Source organism: Plodia interpunctella, chromosome 18, assembly GCF_027563975.2.
Source record: "Plodia interpunctella isolate USDA-ARS_2022_Savannah chromosome 18, ilPloInte3.2, whole genome shotgun sequence".
Classification (NCBI taxonomy): Eukaryota; Metazoa; Arthropoda; class Insecta; order Lepidoptera; family Pyralidae; genus Plodia; species Plodia interpunctella.
The window spans coordinates 1,732,181-1,746,766 of record NC_071311.1 but is presented as its reverse complement, the minus strand read 5'-3'; the positions used below and the strand labels follow the sequence as shown (position 1 = coordinate 1,746,766).

Sequence of the window (14,586 nt, the reverse complement as noted above, 5' to 3'; positions counted from 1 at the left end):
GTTAAACGATGCAGCAGTTTTTGCAACCTTTATTTTTCCACTAGATTATATTTTGAATGACACAGTCAAAATAGCTTTTTCTTTAAGAAAACGTCAAAACCTATTGAGGTTTTAAGTCAATCGCCAACACCTAAGTATTATAATATGTAAATAAAAATTGTATAGACGGTCTATTTTATCGTCTGACCTTGTGACCTTCGCATATTACTGGTTAATAGGTCATATGGAAAGATTTATAAAAAGGAAAAATAATTAGGAGTTGTTTTCGTCAATCTGAAATTACGAAATTCGCGGTAAATTCTCCAAATTATCTCTAACATCAGGTTAGCCCACATTTTATTATACAATGCAATCTAGCTAGTGTATACAGACAGACAGAATCAGTGGCGTACCTACCGGAGGGTTATCCCCAGGGCCTCCAAGTACAGTGCCGGACACTGACTAATGAACTATAAAGTGAACTGGTGAAAATATCTCCCAATATTTAAATATTAACCACATTTATATTTTGATTTCTTTTGTTGATACTATTATCAATCCAGACTCGTCCAGACGCACTCGTAATCCATAGGGATTACGACGAATCTGGAGTGCGTCGAATTCGGAGCACGAGGTATACGGAACAAACGATTTTAAATCGTTTTAGTTGGGGCCCTAGTTAGTTTTTTGTCCCAGGGCCTTTGGACCAACTGCCAGCTACGCCACTGGACAGACCTTAACAATAGTTAGTTCCGACTTTGACGTAACCATGGTATCTTCCTGCATATTTTTTTCGCTAATGACAAAACTCTATTCATATAACTTGAATAGATTGTTATCATTATAATTTGGGTCATTTTTAGTACGTTTGCAGTAACCGTTACGTATAAACTATTTTTTAATAATGATCTTATAGATTACTGACTGTTGCCCACAGCTTTGCCCGCGGTTGCTTTTATCAATTTCAGGTCACTACCTAAGCAAATCTTTTTCTTTTTTCGAATGTCTTAAATTGCTAACACTGGTATCAGATTTTAGATTTTATTTTAAATAAATAAAACTATTTTAATCAAATTTTGGATTGATATGACTAGGTCCTATCCAAAATTTGAACAAAATAAATCAAACTTTGGATTGATAAAATTTTGAATAGATATGACTACTGTCTATTCAAAATTTGATCAAAATCGGCCCAGCGGTTTAAGTATGAATTTGCATGTCAAAACTTTGTTTTGAGGGAATTATTATTGTGATATAAGTCATAGTGCTGCGATCAAGTGCTCAGTTGTTTACGAGACGGCGAGACGCACAGACATTGGAGCATCAGTCGTGTGGCTGTGATGTACAATTACGTGCGAGGACGGGGCACGTAATCTCCCAAGTGTACTACAATTATGATACAAGTTTCTAATAATCTGCATAAGAATATTTTATTTTAAATCTAAATTAAATTAGCAATCTAAATAAATCTAGGTATATTTAATTACTTATTCCAAGTTTTGTGTCTATAATACCTAAGTAACTATAACCTATCTACACACATCTGATGTGTAACTTAACAACCAAAGAACACAACAATAAAAAGAGTATTTTTAATTGTTACGTGGTAGCAACAGATCATTTTATTTTTAGATAAGTAGGTACCTAAAAGTATTATTAATCTTCGTATCGCATTACATTAGCCAGTCACTATGTCTGTCCGTCTGCGAAAGGTGTTATGTAAGGAACCCGTCTTGTATCAGACAGATCACTGACATTGTATTAGATCTGACCGATTTTGCATGCCTTGTATTTTTTAACATAGATTTTAGTGATTTCGAGCTCAATTAGCATGATGGAAGGAAACCATGAAATTTAGAGTGCGACGGCTCATCATAGAGTGGTTCTTAAGAGTGTTTCGACCGCTTCGGCCGCGCTGTCATTACATTTTTTTCAAATATTAACAAAGACAAGTATTTGTTTTACTATTTGACTTGAAATAATTAATCTGTATTGTGGTAATGTAAATTTTATCAATGATTGATTTTGGAAATGAATCCTTCTTCAAGAAAATTGACGGTTCGTAATGACAGCTCGGCTGCAGCGGTCGAAACGCTCTGAGAAACACACCAATACCTAGTGCATAACTAAATAGCCTTCTCCAGTTGTCCCTAAATCTATCGACGTGAGGTAGGATTCTCAAGGAGGCAAATCGAGAGGCATACCTACCATGGAGACGAATATCAGTCCCATTTGGATAGAAACCACACAGTATTGAAAGATTGTCGAAGAAGAGTGTTGAAATAAATTATATAATTCCTGAGAACACGCGCTGAAGTGCACGGAGTCAGTAATGGGTCATCGGTCAAATCGCCCGGGATAAAACCCAGTTATCACTCTTCACCCATGAAGATTTATGTCGCATATTTTGCGAAATCACAAGGGAATCAAAACCTATAGGGTACTTCCCGTAGAACAAGAATCATGAAATTTGGCAAACATTTGGGGCCGTACTGTTATAGGAAATATTTGTAATTAGTTTCGTACAAAATGAGTGCATACGCCCGCGAATCTTCAAAATTTTATACGGAACCCTCGGGCGCGAGTCTAACTCGCACTTGACCGGTTTTTTGAGTTCTTTATTAGCAATAAAGCACTGGTGTCATGCCGGGGCTCCACACTGTCGTCGAACAAATTGCCAAACTTTGGCGGATTCAGTATCATTACCGGTTTTTCATTACGTTGAATAAAAGCACTCATTTAACTCGCGTCGTAATGTTCGGTGACAGTGTGGAGCTGGCATCAATTTGAATAAAAGTCGCCTAAAGGCACTGACTTTTACAACTACCTACTGACAATGGTAAGTAGTCTAGTGGCAATGGCAAGTAGTCCCCATACACACTATATAGTGAACTTAAACTGTCAAACAGTGTGTGCAGGTTTCCTCACAATGTTTTCCTTCACCGATAGAAAGTCTATGAAAACTTGGTTTACCACGAACTTATGTGTCACACGAGTAGGATTCGAACCTGGGACCTTACGATCACAGGCAGACGGTCTTAACCACTGGACCACCAGCGCTTCAATGAAATTGGTGAAAACTGGGCTTACTATAGGTACATAATCGGCGATGAGCCTCGATGTGTCAAAATCGTATTTCACTAAACCTTTTGTAATGATAGCACTTTAATTTTAAGTAGGTGTAAATAGGCACCGGTATAATATTATATAATTCCGCCACTGGGTGAACAGGAAGCAAAATTACAAGGACACCACTTTCACCGGTCAATGTGTGCCTTTCTATTCGCGATCTCGTATGGTATGCTGGTCGTGTGAGGATTTTGTCGTGCCAGCTCCACACTGTCGTCGAACTTGGACACATGCCGATGCAAATGCGTCAATACTATAGGAGGTATGGGACCGTAATAAATTATTATAAAAGTAGTTGTTCGTTGCGAACTTATAGACCTCGCGAAAACAATATTTTTTTACAAAATGAATATTTCAAAAACGACTGATCCGATTTTGATGCCCCACGAACTTAAAAATTCTATTGACACATTCTACATTATACCTTTTAAATTTCATCAAAATCAGACCAACGAACGGTTCGAAAGTTGTCGCGTTACAAACGTACATACAAAAAATGTATTTTTGCCCCAAGTCGATTTGTTAGACCTCGCTCGCTCGGTCAAATATCAAATTCTGTATTTTTTACGTTATTGTTTCTGTTCTCTGTTTGCTTCTAGCTTCCCGTGACGTAGTGTGAGGAGTCTCAAATAAACAGTTTAATGAACAGGTTGAACAGAACAAAGAAACATTGTTTTGGCTTTTAATTTTTGCTTTATTATAATTATTGTGCTTTTATTGTGTGTTTTATTTACAGCAATGAAAAACCAGCAATGTATACCGTAGGTAAAGTTTAGCGAACTGTTCGACGACAGTGTGGAGCCGGCATTAGTTCGAGACCATTTCGAGACACACTGCCGGATAGGATTGACGAATTGGGTTTTTGACCGGGTCATAAAATGGGTAAAACACGATAATTAAATGTCGCTTTATAACATCGGTTATTAATTATGCCATTTACAATTTATGCGTTCTAAAAAGTAAAATACCTTTTTGAGACCCTTTGATGACATTTATTTTGACAATATGACATTAATTCGTTTATGCCATTAGAAAAAAGTAGTTGTTCTCGCCGTGTCGTATTCGTAAAAGAGTCCTTTTCAAGTTTTCTCACTTTAATGACTAAATCTAACAAAAATTCCTTTTTCTTTAAAATCTTTTATTTTTGTATTTTATTTATTTCTTCCAAAATATATATTTTGATGATTGATGATGAATTTTCCTTTTAAATATGTACGTGCTTACAATTAAAGTACCTAACGATGGGTAGATACTTATTGGTAATAATAATTATTTTTCTAAAGTTTCAATGCCGACATTTCTCAGGAGAAATAAGTGTATTATTATCCAAACTCGGGTAACGAACATTTACCTTTTTAACCCCCGACGCAAAATGAGCGTCGTTATAAGTTTGACGTGTCGAGAAGTCTGTCTCTGTATCTTTGTATCTGTGTAGCACCCAAACGGATGAACCGATTTTCGTTTAGTTTTTTTTCTGTGATGTTTCTTGAAAATCGGTTCAGCCGTTCAAAAGTTGTGTAGCGAAATGAATATTGAAAGTTTTAATTTGTGTAACAAATAATTATTCCATTCATATATCCTCGAGTGATGAATTTATTGTCACTTTTAAAAGAATTTCAAAAGCCATTGTTGACGCCCGTGTGTCACAAGAATCTATGAACAATTAGGTATTTACATAATTTAAAACGAGAGTTTATTGTTTTATTTTTGTGGGCGTGAACCATCTCAGTAGGTCATCATATTATTTATTGTCTAATAGTTCTTGCCCGCGGTTTCGCCCGCGTTTATCTCGTGTGTTCGCTCATAACTTTTTATTGTCAATACCTCGGGTTCTAAGCAACGTATCGCGATGAAACCTATGCCAGATTTTAAGTTAGACCATCTGCTGTACGACTGTGAAAATCACATCAAATTATATCCAGTAATTTTTGCATATAAACGTGCCTACGTTTAGGTACCTAATACCTATTTTTATTAAAATATTTTTTTATATGCATTGTTGCAGACAAAATTTTCCGATTCCATTTTATATAATCTGTGTTACTATATCTAGTCAATTGCTCATAAAAATAAACAACTTACTTCCGACTTAGACGTCTAATCTACTGACACACTTGTATATAAATAGATTCGGCTGTTTGTTTGTTTGTCGATATTATTAATTTATTCCGTAACGTTACACACGATGTAGGTATAACGCTAATCTAATTATGTACTTAGTGCTTACACGGTGACACGTCATAATATTTTTTAAAATAATTTTATACTTAGTTATAAATAAAAATACAAATTGAAAAAAAAATGTATTTTTATTTATAACCATTGCCGCATCGTTGTAGCCTATGTTTAACGAACTATATCTATTAAAAATTTCACCAAAATCGGTCCAGCAGTTTAGCCGCGGAAGCATGGCAGATAGATATATAGTCTTCTGGATTTATTTATAATATTAGTGCGAATGTGTTTAATAAATAAATAAATAAACATAAATAAATATATAAGGACATATCACACAGGTTGAGCTAGCTCCAAATTCAGTTCGAGACTTGTGTTACGGGATACTAACTCAAAGATACTATATTTTATAACAAATACATATATAGATAAACATCCAAGATCAGGGCCAATCAGAAAAATCATTTTCCATCGTGACCCGTCCGGGGAACGAACCCGGGACCTCTCGGTTCAGTGGCAAGAACTTTACCACTGCGCCACCGAGGTCGTCAACGGATTAATAATTACGGGTTGCAAACACGACCGGAGTAATTACATAGAAAAGGTAAGGTATCCTTACATATTATAAAACAAAGTCCTCTGTCGCGTCTGTCTGTTGTCTGTTCGCGTTAAACTCAAAAACTACCGGACGGATTTTCATGCGGTTGTCCAATAGACAGCGTGATTCTTGACGAAAGTTTAGGTGTTATAATTAGTTACATTTTTACCCGAGCAAAGCCGGGGCGGGCCGCTAGTTCAATATAAAAATGACAGTCAACTAATTATAACCCTATTTACTTCATTATTAAATGCTACTTATCTAACGAGCTACATCCGCCAATTGACAACTAAATGGATTCTATCGTCTTATCTCCTATATCAATTTAATAGCTTCGCTTCCATTACTATTAATATAAAGACATATTATAATGTTTGTCTTTGTTTTTATGACCGGCCGCCTGCCTGACGTCGTCGTCCCTCGTTGGCAATGCTTGCGCTGGTGATAATCGCTGGTGTTTATATTTGGTTTTCGTCTGCCAGGAGCGTAAGTAAAGGATTGTAAATTTTTCAATTATCTAAGGTAATGTAAATAAGATCACTTTAGTCATAAAATTAACGACTAATTTACCTTTAATACTTATCAGCCTTTAAATTATTAATTATCTTTCCATTAAAAAGTGATGGATAGATGCAGTATAAATTAGATTTCTCATTGAATCTTCTTCTTCCTCATGCCTTATCCCATTTAACTTGCTGTCGGGTCTCTTCTTACACCTGCGCCAGAGAACTCTTCTCCGTGTCGCCGTGGATTATTTTGCATCTAGATCCTCATATTATAGTGCAAGTGTGTTTGTTTGTCTGTCCTTCTTTCACGTCAAAACGGAGCAATTAATTAAGGGTGGAGAGTGTGGCGTCTTGCTCTGCCCTAAGCCCAGAGTTTGAATGTCACCTCCGCATAAGTATTACGCGTTGCGTTTGGAGCCTGTGAGGCGGCGAGGCCCAGAGCACAGATTATAAAACTTCCAGTACCTTGGCTCAGAGAAAAATAACCTTAAAATTTTGAAGATTTGGCTATTATTTTTGCTGACGTCAACACTCATTTGAATGCTGATGATTGCTTGTCAGCTTAGTGTGTATGCGACTACCTGCCACGGTATGTACGATGGTGGTAAGTAGTCGTAAAAGTCTTGTCAGATGCCTTTAGGCGACTTGAGTAAAATATGACACCAGTGTTAGCAATAACACACTCGATATGATGATGATCAGCCGTCTAAGCTATCTGTTCCTTAGTCGCCTCGTACGATGTCTACGGGAGAATATAGAATGGTTGGAATCTTGGAAACAAACAAAAAAAATAATTAAATATAGATCGATGCTCCTATCTATATCTATATACTGACTGACTGACAGACAACGCACAGCCGAAACTACTGGGCGTAGAAAGCTGAAATTTGGTATGTAACCTCCTAGGACAGTGTAGGGGAGCACTAAGAAGGGATTTCCTGAAATGCCCACGGGAACCGGATCTTTACTCACATACGAAGTTGTGGGCAAAATCTTTTTTATATATAAGATGCTTGAAAACTCGCTATCACTCTGTCATTATACAATAATAAACCTTTCAAATCTTTTCACATCCGATGAAGTTATGAATCGAAATAAATGCACCATAGAGCTAAAATTGTAAGATGTATGGTACTTGTATTTCGAATGGTATCAATCACTCGGACATTACATAATAATGATAGATATATGCGTCGTGTGATTCAAATCTTGTACAGTGTAACATAATATCGATAATACTTATCACAGATAATCAATGTACAGTCGCATCAATAGATTTATGTACAGATTTTTACATAATCCTTAATACCCAATACGGAATGACGTCGATGGAACTTTTTATTTATCTGTTTCATATAAGTAAGATGCCCTTGGCCATGGGTATCCTAGGACCCTTTCTTTTCTTTTACCTTTCTTATAATAATCGTCCTCTCCTTTTCTACTTTCAATTGAAGGATCTCCACTGACCAGAGCTGAGATTTTAAATGATGTCATTTGTGATCGTTTTTCTACTAAATTTAATACTTAAAACTGATTTAGCAAGCTGATATTTCATAATAAAAATAGCAGCATGCATATTGTAAAAGCTAATTAAGGGAGAGGGCTACTTACTGGAGATATCAACCTAATAAAACTAGTTACTTTAGAAGTTACTCCATTAGACAAAATTTATCGATTTTGCTCTAATGGATCTGTCTTCTGTGAAGATAAAAACGGGACGATTTATCTCTAGAATTGAGAATTTACACTGTACAGTATTGTACCGAAACGAACAGTAATTTGTATAGTGTAAAATTATTTACTTTTATATTTATCTTCGCGTGTCGCGTAACACCGTGCTAGTGTGCTATAGTGAATGAAATTGTGTGGCGAGCTGGAAACGCCTCAGGGATATCATCCATTTTGTTTTATTATTATACGTTTCAAACAATAATAAGTACTTCAAAAAATCATGGAGTATATGTATAGACTACCTATAACTATATAGACTCTGTCTTCAAGTAATCCCAAGTACCGGAATAAAAGGTACCCTATCACCCTATCATCTTGTCCGTACTTCAAACTACATACAAAGTTTGAAAAAGATTGTTTAAGGAAATAAAGTGTGAAGAGGCAAAAAACAAACAAACAAATAAATAAATAAACAAACACACTTACTTTCGCATTAATAATAATAGATAGGATTAAATTTTTATATCTACTTAATTAAAAATAACCTCATTTTATTGCACAGATGCAAAACTTGCACAACAGTCCAGCTCGGCTTATATTACTTGTGTTGTAAAGTGATGTGCAACGTTACTGCAGACGCAACTGATGGTATCCTTTCACTAAATACCACTTGTAGCGCTTTTTTGTTTTAGTCTTTCTATATTTAAAACTTAGATGTATGTTGACTGGACTGGGTTTATTCTGATTTATTAGGAAAACGACTGTGAATAGTCTTCTCCAGAATATCTATATCTATAGAAATATGACTATGAAGAAGAAGAATATCTATATTCTTCTTCATAGTCGTATTCCTCATGGCTGAGGTCCTCATTCCTCGTGGTCATTACGGAGAATGAAACACACATAACGACTTTCTTGGCACAATTAGTGGATTGGTTTATTGCCTTGGTATTTTTATTTTAGGGCGGAACCACATTAGCTTATTCTTGTTGCTCTGTGTAAAATGGTAATACGTCTTGTTTTAGCTGCACAAGTTGTCAAAACCTGTTGTATTTGGCGATACTCGGTCAAGGCGACTTCAAGGGAGCGAGAAAGTATTAACTAATGACCTAGAATTTTGAGAAAGAACTGATCTCAATAAAACTAAAGTATTGTACTTGACTATTAACTGTATAGTTGTTAGCACAGAAATCCATACTAATTATAAAGGGAAAATATTTTTATTTGTGTTTGTAATGACTTTGATAAAATTTGGTACATACATAGACTAAGAGTTCATGAGTAACATATGCTACCACTACTATTTTTATTGTTTTACCCGAGCGAAGCAGGGACGGTCTGCTAGTATTAAAATATAAGTTGCTTCTTCACTATTTCAATATCGCGTAGCATGGCGCTAGTTTGAAGTTGCACAAATCGACAATACTTACTTTTGTTACAGAATTTATTAAATAATGTTGTAATAAATGAACTTACTACTTTCACTTGATTAAACTTTTATTTTTAAGTTTATTTAACTGAAATTGCAACCCATCCAGGTACCAAAAAGGTTGGCGGCATTGCTAATTTGTGTTACAACGCCGAGTCTATTGGAGAAATAAGCTATTTCTATTAGATGCAGCGACAAAATTGGATAACAAATTTACACCTTGTGTCTCAAATGAAATATGCGATTCGGGGTTTAAAATACAATTTGAATTAGAGTATCTAATTCAAGTGTCTAAGTAATTATTTTATCTACATGCTCAGTCGATGGTAATGAACAACTTTTCTTATGGAAGAAACCTTGAAATCGCGGAAAAAAAATCAGCTGATCCATACATTTTCCACGACTTAGATACCTAAGTTCTGAATAACTTTTAGTATGGAGTTACTGTGATAGGTACTAAAAGTTGTTCAGAATTATGGATTATGGAGCATGTACCTAGGTAAAATATTGCCAATGTATAAAAAGTCACCCTGTCAAATCGTTATTTGGTCACAAATGACCTTTCACGAATCTTTCGTCTCTTTCACAGGTCTCTTTCAAGCTAGGTCATGAAGTTCTATTTCATACCAATCAATCACCCGGGTAGGTGATCTATGACTACAGTCTATACTAGATTTAAATTACATAGTCGTAAGGAATCATTTCCCAAATCAAACCTTCATTAAATTGAGATTACCACAGTACAGATTAATTATTTCAAGGTCAGGTAGTAAAACGAATTCTTGTCTTTGTTAAAATTTGAAAATTTTTAATGACAACTCGGCCGCCACAAGTCCTAACGCTCTGAGAACCATCCTAAGCGTGAATTTCACGAGCATTTCGACCTTCGCCGCGAGCTCTTATTAGTGTTTATTAAATTGTACCATACACAGTAATCGATTTAATTATTCTATTCTATAACTAAGTAAAGTACTGGTACAATGTAAATTTTATAAATGTTTAACTTAAAAAAATATATTATTTACTTATACGGAGCCCTGCGCACCCAGTTCAATAATGCTTTTAGGGTGCTGATGGGGCTGCGCCGCCCTTGTAGTGCTTCGGCGATGCTTGCAGAAGCCGGGGTTGAAAGCCTGTCGGCCATTATTAGGAAGCGTACAGCATCTCTGATGCACCGAGTGCGGCGCAGCACCAACAGCCTGGTGAAGACCGTAGCTGCTAGGCTGGACGTGGACTGCGCTCTCATGCAGCACTGGACTCGCATCCACCTAGCTAAGGACACCAAGTGCTCTCGTAATTTTAATATAGATGTACTAACATAGTTTGTAAGACACTCTGTTACTAACACTATATAGGTTTTTAAACCTGAAATAAATGATTTTTATTTTATTTATTTATTTTATTTAAAAAATCTCTGACAAGAATGAAACGCTACACGCCGCGTTCAAATGCTCGTGAAATTCACCCCTAAATAGAGGGTGTCCATTAAATTTAATCATGATGAATTAAAAATATGATACGAATCTGAGTCATCTGATAATATCTTATACAAAACAAAATGGCTAGTTAAAATTCCATGTTGGCTGGCGTGTTACATAACATCTAAACGGCTTGCTTTTTTGCCAATATTAACTATTACTGCCACGTTATGTGCGATTTCATATTAAATAACGTTAAATTGCATTATTAGGTAGTTTCAGAAGGTTCTTGATTATATTGCAACATTTTTATCGGATTTTACGATGTTTAATTTTAATTAAAATATCAAAATAATGCTTCATGAATATTTTAGAAAGCTAACACACCTCACCTGAGGTATACCTTTAAGTTATGGGCGGACGCACGAAAAACGTGGGCGAAGTTGCGGCCAAAAGCTAATAAGACAATACAATTCTGTTAATAGTGCATAATAAACAATCTATCTATCTATCTTATTGAAACTATAAACTGTTCCAATATAGCTCTGCGCCTCTTGTGTCAATGTCATTCAACAGTATAATTGACGAGTGTTTCTGATATTGACATACAATACAACTGATGTTTAGGTGGGTCAGTGCGTAGGTTTGTTTGTGGATTCGCAATGTTTGGATGTGATATTTTTACGTGCCCTTTGTCAATCATTTAGTACCTACGTGGGATTTTTTTTTTGATATGAATCTGTTGCCATTTCAAGAATCTGGTCCCTTGATCGCTGATTTGTCAACCACGTAATTAAGCTTTATACCAGCTCCACACTGTCCCCGAACTCAGGCACATGCCGACGCGACTGCGTGAACATTGAATAGTTAATATAAGTTCTTTTACATCTCTCATATTCGGTAAGTAGGTCCTTATTACCCCCCAAATGGGGCTTGTAGGTGACTAATTAGCGCTCTAGGGTAATAATGTAGCTAGAAAGTCCCTAGGGCGGTAAGTAATTTAAAAAAAACACTTCACTCTTTCAAAATTTTCGCGTACATCTAACCATCATACTGGCAATAGACATCATGCATTCAGCCAATGACCAAAGAGGTGGCTTCGCTATTCAGCCTTGTCTTCGTATATATATAATAATGATAGACTCGGATAGAATTTAGGGCTAGTATAAGTACATTATAATTCTTTTTTTGTTTTGGATTTGTAGTGGATAGCATGCTCCTCTTTATTTATTTATATTTGCATACCTATATTCGGTAAAACGTGTAGGTCTAATTCATTTTGACTATTTGTACTCATGTTTTTGGCAAATAAATGTTTTCTTTCTTTCTTTCTTTCTTTTCTATCAATTTTAAATAGGTATCGAAAGGCGAAGCTCGATTTCGTTCTTGAAAAAAAAAATTAAAAAGTTCTTTATTTGGTTATTTTTAATGAAAAAAGGCGGGAATGAAAAAGCTTTCACTTATTAAATATTGTTTGTTTATGGGATTTTTTATAATTACGTATTTTTTTCTACTTAATCGAAATGTAAAGCGTAGTAGTTAGCTCGGGTGTAAGCATCAATTGCACCCTCGAACTATAGAAGCCCTCGCTGCGCTCGTGCGCCTAAATATCTCGGGCTACAATTGATGCCTTACAGCCCTTGGCTACTAATCAACTATTATTTACCGCAATGAATAACCAGCAATGTATACCGAATGCGCCAAAGTTTGGCAAACTGTTCAACAGTATGGAACCGGCATTGAAAATGTTCAAAGGTCGGTCATATACAATCTTCCTATATTAATAAAGAAATTGCATTAAGGAACAGAGATGAGATTAGCCCGGTTTTATCACGAACGAAACATAGACTCATCTTTAAGTTCGGAACCTATTTCCAAAAGCGAGGTTTGCGCCGGACTGTTCGGGAAGCAACCGGGCGTAAACCCATCTATATTAAGGAAACTTACTATTGGCTTTATCTAGAGACTTCATTATTATTTAATGAAACAAACAGCTTCACCGAGACTTGGCTAGTTTTTGAAGTGAAAACTTCCTTAGCGGAGTTGTGCACTTTTTGTGATGGTTAAAAAATGTTAAACTCGCGCCAGGGCACGTGACCCGAAAATTCACAACGTCAATATTCAAGTTTTCACTTCTACCGGCACTCCCGGAGTGCAACCCGTATTTTACATGATGACGACCTCGGTGGCGCAGTGGTGAAGTGCTTGCCTCTGAACCGAGAGGTCCCGGGTTCGAACCCCGGTCGGGTCATGATGGAAAATGGTCTTTTTCTGATTGGCCGGGGTCTTGGATGTTTATCTATATACGTATTTGTTATAAAATATAGTATCGTTGAGTTAGCATCACATAACACAAGTCTTGAACTTACTTTGGGGCTAACTCAATCTGTGTAATTTTGTCCTAATATATTTATTTATTTAGTTTTTGATGGGATCTTATTTTACAGCTTGTGGCGTGTTTTACGCCCCTGATCACTCCATAATCTCCGATGTAGACGAGCAAGGGATATGAATTTGGAAGATAGGTTTGTATTTCTCGTATTAGGTTCATACTGTATGATAGCAGAAGAGGTGGTGATGTAATGGTTAAGACGCCCGCCTGTGGGTCGAAAGGTCCCAGGTTCGAATCCTACTCGTGTCACATGAGTTTGTATACCAATCTGACTCATGTATAGTAGTTTTCATCGATCACCACTTGCTTCCGGTGAAGCAAAACATCGTGAGGAAACCTGGTTGATTCTTATTAACTTGTGTGTGAAATGGAGAAGGCAATGGCAAACCACTCCATTAATAATACCATGAAAGTTGTTGTGTGTGTTTCATTCCATGTAATAACCACGATCCTCAGCCATGAGGAATACGACCTATGATGAGAAGAGTATGATAGCTGTAAGTTTGATATAACTAGCTGATGCCCGCGGTTCCGCCCGCGGCTAAAAGTGACCTATTTCCAACTCTCCTACCAAATTATCTCCACACCAAAAATCACCTCAATCCGTTGCTACGTTTTGACATGAAAGACGGACAAACATACACACAAACACACAAATAATATTAGTATGGATTACGAATAAACACTCTCATCTGAGCGTTTTCTCGGTTTCTTCCTTAGCCGTTGAGATTCGAAACCCAGAGTCCGCTTTTGTAGAGATTAAATCAAAAACTAACTACCGTTTAAATAAACAAGTGACACCGTAACTCTGTCATTAACTGCGTAGAAACATAACTCATACTTTTGAAACAAAGGTTAATGACTGCTAGCATGTGACCGACGCAATGATGACCCCTAATTTGACCCCCCTTTTTGAAAATGGGGGTTATTTTCGTAATAATGATCGTATGATCATGGTGACACATAAAATGGATTTCCGGATGTTTGTAATATCAAAGGGCATTTTAATAAGAATACTATTATTATAGAGAAGGCAATGGAAAATCACTCCATTAATATTGATTGGTAAGAAAGTCGTTGTGCGTGTTTCATTCCACGTAATTACCACGAGCATTGAGAAATGCGGCCATAAGGAAGACTGGATTATAAATTCTAGATGTGCAAGTCTTTACATATTATAAAAAAGACTACTAGACTGATTGTTGTACGGTTTTAACCTATATATAGATAGTGTGATTCCCGATTTAGGTATATAATGTAGTACGGTTTTATGCGAGCAAAGCCGGGAC

General features: G+C 36.2%; 1 long non-coding RNA gene across 1 annotated transcript; it reads left to right on the top strand.

Moving 5' to 3' along the window:
- The first annotated feature begins 2,073 nt into the window (after nucleotides 1-2,073).
- LOC128677758 (uncharacterized) lies at nucleotides 2,074-4,109 on the top strand. The gene is made up of 3 exons (XR_008405560.1): nucleotides 2,074-2,148; nucleotides 3,211-3,370; nucleotides 3,845-4,109. It is a non-coding gene; the product is annotated as an uncharacterized LOC128677758 (long non-coding RNA).
- The last annotated feature ends 10,477 nt before the right edge of the window (nucleotides 4,110-14,586 follow it).